Source organism: Panthera onca, chromosome D1 (assembly GCF_046562875.1).
Source record: "Panthera onca isolate mPanOnc1 chromosome D1, mPanOnc1 haplotype 2, whole genome shotgun sequence".
NCBI classification, from domain to species: Eukaryota; Metazoa; Chordata; class Mammalia; order Carnivora; family Felidae; genus Panthera; species Panthera onca.
This window is the reverse complement of record NC_138348.1, coordinates 75,532,593-75,545,101: the sequence shown is the minus strand read 5'-3', so window position 1 is coordinate 75,545,101 and position 12,509 is coordinate 75,532,593.

The following is a 12,509-nucleotide window of genomic DNA, read 5'->3' as shown; positions in this document are numbered from 1 at the left end:
ACCTGCTTTAACTGATCTAGCTTTATACACACGAATCATCACTGTTTGCTCAGAGTTCCCTTCATCCAAAATCATTTTCATTTACCTGTGAACGTAATGGTAATCTACACCCATGCTTCCCAAGTTGTGGTCCAAAGATCAGAAGCGTTGGCATCACCTTGTTAGACATGCATCCATTTCAGGATCCATCCCAGATCTACTGACTCAGACCCTGCACTTGAACTAGATCTGCAGGCAATCGTACGCACATTGAAATTTGAGAAGCGCTGCCCTACACAGGGCCCCATGTGAGGTGAAGTGAGGACAGAGCAATTTATTATGTCCAAGTAGGAAGAGAGAAGGGGAAGCAAATGGGTCCCAATATGAATAAGTGATCGAGGTAGATCATGACACTATCTAAAACGTGGGTAGTGTTTTCCTTTACTGATGTAGTCCTTGGCCACTTGCTGGTACAGGCAGGTGGGTGGTCGAGTGAGTATACTGGGTTTGAAGTTCTTACCCTAGTTCTGATACTTACTTATTTAGGAAATGGGTCACCTTGAGATCGCCATTTTACAAACGAGGAAGCCGAGACTCAGAGAGGTCACATCCTAGGAAGTGAGCACAACAGACTTCCAAGTTAGGACTTTTTAGTCCAAAGTGAAACACCTAAGCTTGATGCTTATATATAAATACTGTATATTTTGGAATCAACAGATCCATTGATGGTCATTTCCTAACTGACATTGGATTATGGCCACTGAGACTCCTCAGTGCCAGTCTCATGTTTCCAGATCTTATCTTGGTAGTACTGTTACCTGTTGCTGTTCAGAGTCAGAGTCATCTTTTTAAAATGTTTATTTCTTTTTTGAGAGAGAGAGAGAGAGAGAGAGAGAGCGAGCGAGTGGGGGAGGGGCAGAGAGAGAGGGAGACACAGAATCCGAAGCAGCGTCCAGGCTCAGAGCCGTCAGCACAGAGCCCAACGAGGGGCTCGAACCCACGAACAGTGAGATCATGACTTGAGCCGAAGTCGGATGCTTAACCGGCTGAGCCACCCAGGCGCCCCCCTTTCTCAAATTCTTAGCACCTTTCAGTATTAGTTTGCTAGGGCTGCCATAACACAGAACCACAAACTGAGTGGCTTAAACAACAGAAATTCCTTGCCTCGCGGTTCTGGAGGTTAGATGTCTGAGATCAAGGTGTCAGCAGGGCCATCTTCCCTCTGAAGGGAAGGAGCTATTCCATGCCTCTCTGCTAGCCTCTGGCAGTTTCTTGACTTGTAGAAGCATCACCCTGATCTCTGCTTTCAGCTTCACATGGTGTTCTCCCTGTGTGTGTGTCTATGTCCAAATTTCCCCTTTTCATAAGGACACCACTCAAAGACACCATATTGGATTAGGGGCTACTCTACCCCTAGTGTGTCCTCATTTTAACCAGTTATGTCTGCAATGACCCTATTCCCAACAAAGTCACATTCTGAGGTGCCAGGGGTTAGGACTTCAACACAGATATGCTTGGGGGGTACAATACAACAGAGAATGCTTCCTCCTGAAGCTAGTGCAAGGGTGTGAAATACATGAAACAACTCTCTTCATTGGCTCATCACTCAGGGTTTCACAGGATAAAATCACAACATTAGAGAGGTGCAAAGTGTGCGGGATTCCTTGTTCCCTAGTAGTGTGGGACCAATGTTGTATGACTTCCGGGGCTGCTCTCCTCTTCCTACCATGCCTCTGTGTTGCTAGCTTATAATATGAACATCTTGACGGCAAGGATGATTCCTCCGAGTATCAAGACAAGTATATGTTTGATAAGTCATGGGACACAAATGCCCTTCCCTTCTTTTCCACTCATCTATAATCTGCCCATCTTTCAAGGCTAAGATAGTCTTTTATTTTTTAGTATTTCTTTTTCTTTTTTTTTTTTTTTTTTAATTTTACGGAGGGAGAGAGAGAGTGTACGAGTGCGGGAGTGGGTCAGAGGGAGAGGAAGAGCATCTTAAGCAGGCTGCATGCTCAGCACAGGGCCTGATCCCGGGCTCGATCCCACTACCCTGGGATCATGACCTGAGCAATCAAGAGTTGGAAGCTCAACCGACTGAACCATCCAGGCACCCCTAGGCTACAACATCATAATAGCTACCATTTTATTGAGCCCTTATGTTGCCCGGAGGACGTGGCTCAAGTCACAGGACTGAGGTTTTCACCCAGATGTTTCCAACACCAAATCCATATTCCCATTCCTCTGTGTTAATGCCATTGTTTTCCATTCCACTCTAATCACTCAGTACGTATTTACTGAGTAGTTGTGTAAACAATGCTCTGTACTTCCTGTGTTTCTCTTCTAGCCAGCTATGATCCGACTGTATCCCAAACTTTCTCTGCTCGACGTTAACAACCCTTCTACCTAGTTTTATAATTATTTTATAACTGTGCCATATCCTCTGGTGGACTGCAAACATCTTGGAGGAAACTGCCACGTCTAATTTATTTTGCACTTGTATGGGGCTGGGTAGAGCACAGGGTTCAAACCACTGGTAGTCCTAAATATATTTCTAATAAATAAGTGAAAGAAAGTATGCACCCACAAACATTAGATATGAGACTGTTTTCAGCTCTGTGTTCTGATTATTATAAGATGATCTAGCTTCAGAAATAACTGGGCTTTAATTCACTGGTTAGCAAGGGGTCTTTTTTTCCCTCTATATTTCTGATGTGATAAAACTTTGACCATGAGACCATTTCTGGCATACCACTTTTTCCTTGACTTATTTGTAAGTGAATGGCATTTGATGACCCAATATTCCGTCAGATCAGTTAAGAATGAGTTTGACACCACTTATTACAGAACCACCTTCTCTGGAGCTCCCCGAGACCCTTCCAGCAGTTTCTGTCTCTCTCAGACCATGTCTGTGGCTTTCACATTTGGGATTTTGTTGACTCTTCTGTAGACAAAGCCCTTATCCTATTTCTGTGAGTTGAATCTCATCTCCAGTAGCTTTTCCTAGATTTCAAGCTTCTGTTGTTCTTTTTTCTCCTTTTCTTTCTCTTCCCTCCCATCTTTGCTCCTAAGACTTCACTATTGGGATTCTACTACTGGAATTGCACCCAAATCTTCTAATAGAGATCTATTCATCTTATACTCCCTCTCCTTAGTTTTTCCAAGAGCCTAAGGACTTCATAATCTATCCCCTGATGTCGTCAAGCCACCAGGCCCAGGTCAGAAGAGGTGTGCATACCCCCTCTCTGGTACGTGCCCCCATCTTCAACACTGGTCACAAACATACCACATTCAGGAAGACTTAAAGGAACAAACAAAACCATTACATGATCTATGGTTTGCCAAATATTTCACCGAGAGCACGGTGATCACCATTGTACCCATTCTACAGATGAGAAAGCTCATGCTCAAAAAGACTAAATAGCTTGCCTGGTATTACACATCTTGTCAATGGGATGAGTAGCATAGGTCCTTTATGCCGGCAGGAGTGCACACTAACATAGTAAAGACAGTCACTTTCCAGGCTAGATAAGTTTTGCATTCCTTTCCTTTAAGACCTAATTTCCAGTATTATTACATTAACTCCTGTTTTGAGGTATTACTCCTAGATAGACAATTACAATTTTTGAGGGAACAGAGGAAGCATTTGGGGGAATCATGCCTCCTGCTTTCCATCCTTTGAATAGCCAGCAGCCCCCTTTAGGGTTCACCTGAACGGCTAACTTCCCATAGACTTTCTCGACCCTTATATTACTAGGTTCCATTCCTCTGGCTGTCTAATCCAAGCTCAAAGATTCACAGGCAGACCACTCCTTGAAGGCGTAGGCACAGGTTTGCATTTTAAGGTCTTTCAAAGCCTTAACCCAAGGAAGGGAGCAATGAGCCAGTTTTAGGCACCTTCTCACGTTTACATGGTGGTGGCAGGACAGAGGCAGCACCTCAGATAGTTCAACTCCAATTTGGGGGGTAAGTGGTAGAAATTATAATGTCTGCCACTAGAGGGCGGATTTGTCAAATTTTGAAATGATCGCGGACAATGGGAAACTGGGAATTTTTTTTCTTCCTTTCACAAGTCCCCTTGCATTACACAGAGAAGAGAGCAGGGTCACCAGAAATAGGAAGAAGCAAAGGCAGTGCCAGTGTTATTGATAAGAGTGGGTCCTCTTCATCATCTTCTTCTCTAAGTGCGTATAGCGTAGTTGGACTGCCCTAGGGAAGCAAACCGGACCACACCAGATAATAATAGCCTAATGTACTATCCATATGCCCATATGCCCATATGCAGGCACCATACTAGGCGTTTTACCTACATTATCTTCTTTGATCCTCACAACAGACTTCCGAGGAGATGTGCCTGGGTGGCTCAGTCTGTGAACGTCTGGCTTCAGCTCAGGTCATGACCTCACAGTTCGGTAGGTTTGAGCCCCAGATCTGGCTTTGTGCTGACAGCACGGAGCCTGCTTTGGATTCTGTCTCCCTCTCTCTCTGCCTGCCACCACCCCCCCCCCCCCCCGCCCCCACCACTTGTGCACACACTCTTTCTCAAAAATAAACGTTAAAAAAAGCCAGCAATTTTTGAAGTCATTATTTTACAAATAAAGAAATAAGCTTATTAAGATTAAAAAATATTGCTCAAAAGCAAGTAGCTAATAAATGACAGATTTGAATTGATGTTTGTGGGGAAGGAGTTAAGTGGGAAAAGAAGTCTTGAAAGGGCCTGACATTAAATGGTAAATCACCATTCAAAGCCTCTAAGAGGGCTTCAGGGCAGGGCATTTTCTGTTTTAGCAGCTCTAAGTAGAGAAAATACCTTTGAGTAAATTATATGTGTTCTTTGTAAAAAGAAAAATGTTATCAACACAGAATATCTAAAGAATAAAGTGAAAACAACCTTTAAATCTTATCATCTAGATAAAGCATTTTTAATCATTTTTAGTCCGGATCCTACTATACTGTTGTTTTTTTTTTTTTTTTTTTGGATATGTTATCATGTAGATAAATACAGAATCCTCACTATCAATATGAAAGATTGTGTTTTATTTTATTGTACTTAGATCCCTTAAATCACTTATCCAGTTCTTATTGATAAACTATTCCTTAATTTCCTTTTTTTTACCATTATAAATAATTGTGTAACCATTTTTTGTGTCTAGTTCTATCCAAGAGAGGCTCACCTTTGTTAATTGGATCCCATCTTATCTCTCTGAATTCCTTTGTCATTTTTCTTCTCTGTCATATCATTTCTTTAGGAGCAAGATTCAGATAATAGCTCCATCTTTTAAAAAAATTCTTCCCTGATGTCACCCCACCTCTAGCTACAGCCTGTTTTCTTCTTTACCTAGACACCTAGGAATTCTTGAGAGCACTGTTTATACTTGCCAGCCTCACTTTCTACTCACTTTCTACTCACTTTCTCTTGAATCCACTCCAATCGGGTTTTCCTCCACCAAGAGTTCTTGTCAAGGTTCCCAGTTGGTGACCCAATGGTTGGTCCTCCATTTATATCTCTCTCGCAACATTTCACCTACTGACCATTCCTTTCTCTCCTGGAATTCTTCACTGGCCTTCCAGAAAACCACTTCTAGTAGGAGTGTTTTGCTCCTGTTTCATTGGCTACTGCTCTTCACACTGCTTGTTTCCCCTGGCCTTCCTGATCTCTAAATTTTGGAGCAACCCAATCGCTTCTCGGCCTTTTGGCTAAGATCAAGTGTAAATTTTGGAGCAACCCAGTGTTCACATCTCAGACCTCTTCTCTGTCTACATTCATTCCTCAGGTGATCTCATCTGGCCTCAGGACTAAATGCTATCTATATGCCCGGACCTGTCCCTGAGCACCAGATTCCTAATCCAACTACCTCCCTGACGTCTTTACTGCAAAGTCTAATACATACCACACACTTGATGAGTTGAAAGCCCTTTGTTTCTCTGACTTCATTTCACCTAATTTCTCCTCCTAAAGGCTTTCCCATCTTGATAAATATCATACTTTTCAGCCAAAACCTTGAGTCACCCTTGACTCCTTTCTCTTCTAACTCACATCTGCTTTGTCAGGAAATCCTGGTGGCTCTACCTCCAAAACGTATCTAGAATTCAGCCACCTTCAGCCGCCTCCACTGTCCCCTCCCCCATCATATTTCAGCTGGTTTATTGCAATTACAACCAAGTGGTCTTCGTGCTCACGCTCTTGGTCACTTGCACCCTATTTTCCACCCAGCAGCGAGAGAGAGTCTTTACAAACTCATGTCGTTGACCATCATCGCTCTGCTCAAAGCCCTCTGATTCTGCCTATTTCGTTGACGGTAAAACCCCAATGGCCTTACTGTGGCTGACAAGGCCCTGAGTGATTTCAGAGCATTGTCCTGTCAGGTTCCACATCTTTACCCCTCCCCCACTCTGCTCCCATCTCACTGGCCTCCTCAACGGCCTGCCTTTGCTGCTACCCTTTCCTCTGCCTGGAATCATCTTTCCCCAGGTATCCCTACACGCTGCTTCTCTAATTCCTTCAAGGGTCTGTTCAGTGTCTTCTTGTCGGACAGGCCTTTCTAATCACCCTGTTGGGAGCAATACTTTCCACCGTCTGTTGCCTGTACCTTTTTTTTCTTTTTTTGCCCTGCTTTATTTTTCTTACCATTATCACCACCACCACCCCCCCCACACACACACACGCACATCAAACACATACACAATTTATTTGTCGTTTGTCTCCCCTGACTATAACATATGCTCCTTGAAGGCAGGCATTTTGTCTGTTTTCTTTTTGGTTATAACTCTAACTCCTCATCTAATGCTTGACAACTATAGGAGCTCAATACATATTTATTAAATGAATGAATATTCATCTTGTAGTGCAAGTATCTCCTTAGGGTAGATTTCTAGGAGTTGAATTACCGACTCAAAAGGTATGAATATTAGGGTCCCTGGGTGGCTCAGTCGGTTAAGCATCGGACCTCGGCTCAGGTCATGATCTCACAGTTCGTGAACACGAGCCCCACTTCGGGTGAGCTCTGCTTCTCTCTCTCTCTCTCTCTCCCTCTCCCTCTCTCTCTCTCTGCCCCTTTCTCACGTGTGCCCTCTCTCTCTCTTAAACAAGGTATGATGGGGCGCCTGGGTGGCTCAGTCGGTTGGGCGTCCGACTTCCACTCAGGTCATGATCTCGCGGTCCGTGAGTTCGAGCCCCGCATCAGGCTCTGGGCTGACAGCTCAGAGCCTGGAGCCTGTTTCGGATTCTGTGTCTCCCTCTCTCTCTGACCCTCCCCTGCTCATGCTCTGTCTCTCTCTGACTCAAAAATAAATAAAACGTTAAAAAAATTTTTTTTAAAAAGGTATGAATATTAAAGACACATTTGACACATTTCGTCGTCATTTGACATATTTGACCAATTTATGTTCCCATAGGGACCTGACAGTGCCATTGGCTCGATGCTCATTAAAAAGGGTTTTGTCAATACTTTTCATCTTTAGTAATCTCATAGGGAAAATATTTTCTTTCCGCCTGCATTTTGGGATTATTTGCATATTTTAGGTATAGATTTATCGAGCATTTGTACATGCGTTGTTTGTGTGAATTCCTAGGTGATGTCCTTCATCTGCACTTCCACGAGGAGTCTTTCCCTTATTGATTTGTTTTTTGTGTATTAAATCTTTTTTAAATTGCCAACCTTTTTTCCTGTTTCTTATTTGCCTTTCATCCTTATTTTAGGTGTTTTTGACAAAAAGAAGTTAACAATATATTATGCAGTCACATGTATTCATTTTCCCTGGTGGTTTTTGATTTCTCCAATAAGAATATAGTTATGTGATGAATGTTTGAATATTGAGCTTGCCGAGGCTTTCTTAGTAGTGTTTACTCGGGACATTGTCTTCTTGGAGGTCAATTTCTTGCTAAAGTATTATGAATCCAGGTAGAAGGAGGTGGTACCACACTACCCGGCCCATCAAACATATACCCCCAGGAACCTGGGAAGTAGGAACGCTCTACCAAGGCCAAGTGTCATGAAACCAGTTCCCTAGGGAGTTCGCGGAAGGGTGAGCTGCCACGGTTGTTAAACATCTACGCGTAAAGCAGGTGCCAGGGAGAGAACCTTGCGCGGCTTCTGGAAACTGTGCACTTATGGTCTTGCTCCAAGGAGACATATGCAAAGGAACCCAAGTGCAAGGTCCTGGGGAACCAGAAAGGTTTACCTTGACGGGTTTCCCAGATGGCACCGCCATGTAATCACTGGCTATTTCCCTCCCTGTCAGCGCTGTTGACGGACATACATCTCACCACAAAGTGGTGCTTATACTTGTGCACCGGGCAGGTGTCTTCCCAGCCAGCCACCCTCACCTTGTGTGCATTAGGACTAAAGATGTCCCCAGGAGCAGGAGCGACCCTCAAATTAATGTGAGGATACAGCTTCTTATCCGTTGTACCCCGGATATGTTAAGGTGTACGCAGATATTTCTTTTTCCCTGGCCCTCAGGGCCGCCGGTATGGGGCCTGGGGGGCCTGGGTCCTCACAGCTTACTCCCTGAAGTACTGTCCACGCACGGGCATCATCTGGGAGCTTGTTCAAAACGCAACGCTTCAAGCGTCATCTCAAAATCTGCATTCTTGCAAGACACCTAGTGATTGCCTGCCCATTTAACTTTCAGAAGCTGTGCCCAAGACAATTGATCTGGGCTTGAACAATCCCATCCTTTTATCCCACCGCAATGTGTAACTATTATCATTATTTGCTCCTCGATCGCGAAAACATGTGGAAAGCACTGACTATTATAATCAGAGCTGGAAAGAATGTCAGCTAATGGTGCTGTTGCTGCTGTCGTTTTCTGGAAACGTATGGACACTAGCGAGCACTTGATTTGGGTGGCTTCGTCCTCATCTCTCATTGTTCATGTATAATATAAGGCTTGTTCCTTTCCAATGAGAATGTAGGGCTATTTCTTCTTATAATATCTCCCTCCAATTTTTTTTTTTTCCAGCATAATGCAGGCTTTTGTAAACTTTGCATTGGAATCACTGGGTGGGTAGGGGTATCTTGTTAAAATGCAGAGGCTTATTCGGTAGCTCAGAGGGTCTACATTTTAAGCGACCTTTTGGGTGATGCTGATACTGCTGGTCCACGGACCACACTTTGAGTAGCAAGGCTTTAGAGTATCCCTTTGAATCTCATAACGAGCTTATGAGGTGGGTAGACTAGATGTTATCTCCATAGCTTATAGATGAGGTATTTGAGGAGCATGGAGTTGAAACACGTGTCTAAGATGCCATAGCTATTAAGTGATGGAGTTGGCCGCCCTGTGGTGTTTGCCTCCTGCGGCCCTCTCTTCCTTTGTACCTTAAGGGACAGAAAGGAACTGAGACCGGCCCTATAATGAATTGCTAGAACAGTCTAGGGGCTATGACCACTGTTCCCTCTTTTCCCTACTAATGGCCATGACTCTGGCAGTACACTTTAGACTGGCATCATAGTGTCGGTATGTTTGGCTGCTATAACAAAATACCACAGACAGGGTGGCTTATAAACAACTGAAACTTATTTCTCACAGTTCTGGAGGCTGGGAAGTCCAGACAAAGGCACCAGCAGCTATGGTGTCTGGTAGAGACCCTCTTTCTGGGTTGTCTTCTTGCTGTATGCTTACACGGTCGAAGGGGCAAAGCGACTCTCTGGGGCCTCTTTTGTAAGGGACAGTAATCCCATTGATGAGGGCTCCACCCTTATGACCCAATCACTTCCCGAAGGCCCAATTCTAAATACAATCCCCTTGGGAATTAGAATTTCAATCTATAAATGTCGGGGAAGACACAAACATTCAATCTGTAGCAAGAGTGAATAAGAGTTTTGTACTAGGGGGACATTTTGACATTCTCTCAGTGGATGCAAAATAAATTTCATCAAAGATACTTACAACTTCAGATACAAGATTTCTCAATCCTGGCTCACTTGCTGCACTTTATAAAAAATTTTTTAATGTTTCTTTATTTTTGAGAGACACAGAGCATGAGCAGCAAGGAACAGAGAGAGAGGGAGACACAGAATCTGAAGCAGGCTTCAGGCTCTGAGCTGTCAGCACAGAGCCCGAAGCAGGGCTTGAACTCACAGACCGCGAGATCATGACCTGAGCCAAAGTCGGACGCTCAACAGACTGATCCCCCCCCCCCCCCAGGCACCCTTCATTTGTCGCACTTTGAAAACATAGATTCCTAGGTTCCACCATAAAAATACTGAATTAGAATCTTTGGAGATGGGAGCCCAGGGATCTTTTTAAAACACCACAGGTGATTATAATGGATGATCAGGGTTTAAAACACAATGACACCGCTCCATCTTTTCACCCTTGCCCAGAGAGTTCTCGTACGGTGGCCCTTGCCTCTCTTAGCCACAGGGAATATGTTTCAAGATCCCCAGTGGATGCCTAAAGCCACAGATAGTACTGAAACTTACATGTGCTATATTTTTCCTGTACCTACATACCTATGATAAAGTGTAATTAATAAATTAGGCACAGTAAGAGATTAACAACAGTAAGTAAGCACAACAGAAAAATTCTAACAGTATACTGTAATAAAAGTTATATGATGTGGCCTCTCTTTCTCAAAGTATCTTATGGTACTGTACTCACCCTTCTTGCGATGACGTGAAATAATAACAAGCCCACGTGATGAGATGAAGCGAGGGGAATGACATAGGCACTGTGACGTGGCATTCGGCTACCATTGACTTTCTGACCATAGGTCAGAAGGATCACCTGCTTCCAGACCGCAGCTGACCACAGATAACTGAAACCCTGGAAAGCGAAACAATGAATAAGGGGGCAATTGAAATGGAACAGTTAACATTTATTCAGAATGTACTCTGTCGGGCAGTCTCTCCAAGTGTGGTCGGGGGGACCGGCAGCGTTGGCTTTACCAGGGGGCTTATTAGAAAAAGTCAGAATCTCAGGCTCCGACCCACATTCCCTGGATCAGAATTTGCACTTTCTAAAGATCCCCAGATGATGTTTCTATCCACGTGGAGTTAGAGAAGTACAATATGCACAATTGCATTTCATTTTATCTTTCCAACACACTGTGGGGCACTTTTTCGGGTGTTTGGGCACTGGGGTCTAAGGAGGTTAAGTAACTTGCCTAAGGTCACACAGCTAGTACGAATTCAAACTAGGTCCCATCTGACTCTGGAACCCAGGCTCCAAACAGATATACTAATGATTTTCACAACTGCATGTGCTGAAGATTTCCCTAGGATGCTTATTAAAAATAGTGATCCCTGTACTTCCTTCTCTTAAAATTCTGATCCAGCCCATCTGGGGTAGGGCCCAGAAATCAGCATTGAAATCCACCCATCCCAGGGATTTTGAGGCATGGGGTCAAGGAATACGATTTGCAAAGCACTGCACTTTACTTTCTGAATGCGCTCTTGGGGAGAGAACCGCCGTGTATTTCCAACGCGCTTTTCCAAAGCACTTCAAAACGAGGGCTTGGCTGACTGTGACAAAGACTTTTTTCCCACCCAGATGGACCCAGATCCCCTGGAAGCCTCTGGAACCCATGCCGCGCTTCGGAAGAGAGCGCGGAAGAGTCCCACTCCAGCTGAACACACGAACCAAAGCAGGGTTTGGTTGGATGCCGGGCAGACACTGAGGCCAGGGAAGATCTGAGATCTATTTAAGAACAAAACCAAACGCTTGGTATTTTTCACAATCTACAAAATTGCAGGCAGGGGTGTTGGTTACCTTTTTAAATTTTTATTATGATTTCATGTATAATTTAGATCACTGGATGGCTGTAAGTCCTGCTAATAAATTGTGTACACTCTGAACACAATGAAGATCAGCCGGCACAGCAGAATCGATGCGTTGTTTGCAGGACCCGGGGGACATGGCAGAGTCGAAGTGGGGTAGGCTGTGACTCGCCACGTGGGTGCAGGGGCTCTCCTCTCCAATTTTACTTTAACAGAATACATTTTTGGACATACCTTTTTTCTTCCTTTTTTTCTTTTTGACACAAGACTCTCCTGAAGAGCTCAGGGCATAACACACGTACACACACATGCACACACATTCACATTTCCTTCATTTGATGACTGACACAAGTGAACACAGGATTGACATACGAACAGAAGGAGAACTAAAGGTGAAGAAGTGGAAGGAATAAGTAGTTGCATATTATTTTGTAAGGCTCACCATTCTGGGTCCATTCATTCATTATTTTATTTCACAGCCCGTACTGAACATTTATTACACTCTGAGCCATCTGGTAGCTACTTGAGTCTATTACGGCCTCTATCCTCCTGAGGTGTGGGGTGAGGGTAGGAGAGAAAATACTGAAATACACAATTTTAACACATTACCTTAATGAAGGAAAGGCCTCCTTAAAAGATAGCTTTTTGGAATTTATCTGTTGCCAGTAAGAAGGAAATGCAGGGCTTGGAAAATGTGATACAGTGAGCAGCCCCTATTTTGGGAATGCCTTCTTACTCGGTGTCAGAACCACCATCCAGCAAGTCTCTGAATGGTTACCCCAGATTTACAGGCAAGGAACGGGAGCC